This window comes from Perognathus longimembris, chromosome 1 (assembly GCF_023159225.1).
Source record: "Perognathus longimembris pacificus isolate PPM17 chromosome 1, ASM2315922v1, whole genome shotgun sequence".
In the NCBI taxonomy this organism is placed as follows: Eukaryota; Metazoa; Chordata; class Mammalia; order Rodentia; family Heteromyidae; genus Perognathus; species Perognathus longimembris.
In genome coordinates, this window is record NC_063161.1 from 42,386,993 (window position 1) to 42,387,638 (window position 646).

General features: G+C 36.4%; 1 non-coding gene across 1 annotated transcript; it reads left to right on the plus strand.

Moving 5' to 3' along the window:
* Positions 1–271: 271 nt before the first annotated feature.
* LOC125341665 lies at positions 272–399 on the plus strand. Its single transcript, XR_007209039.1, has one exon. It is a non-coding gene; the product is annotated as a small nucleolar RNA SNORA40 (small nucleolar RNA).
* Positions 400–646: the final 247 nt, after the last annotated feature.

The window sequence follows — 646 nt, forward strand, 5'->3', positions numbered from 1 at the left end:
ACAAACTGTATATTTTCAATCAACATTTTTTCCAAATTATGAATATCTTCTTAGAAGTTTAGTTCTGCCTAGGTTAAGAGAAATATCTGTAGTGTTTGAGAATTTATAGAAATATTGCTTTACTATTCCATTAAAAATTTTAAATGGAGACCCAACACCAGGATCATACCTGTAATCCCAGCTACTCAGGAGGCTGTGATTGTGGTTCAAAGCCAGCCTGAGAAGGAAAGTCAGTAAGACCCTTATCTTGGAGCACGTGTGTGTGTGTGTGTGTGTGTGTGTGTGTATGTGTTTAGTTTGAAACAAAGCCTTACAGACAGGTGCAAACAGTAAATCCTCATTTGCAACCTATAAGTCATTGGTAAACATGAGATTTTGGTATATGTAAGAAGAAATATTATTCCTACAAGAGTAAGCAATAGGGGGGGGGGTTGTTAACTCACACAGGTTGGTTCTGAGAATAAAGTTGATGTAAAAGCTAAAAACAAAAAAGGCTCTTATCTTCAATTATCACCAAAAAGCTGGAAGTAGAGCTGTGGATCATGAGGTAGAGTACTAATCTTGAGAACAAAAGATCAAGAATGGTGCCCAAGCCCTTAGTTCAAGCCCTAAGACAAAATTAAACCAAAGAAAAAAATCTTTCTGG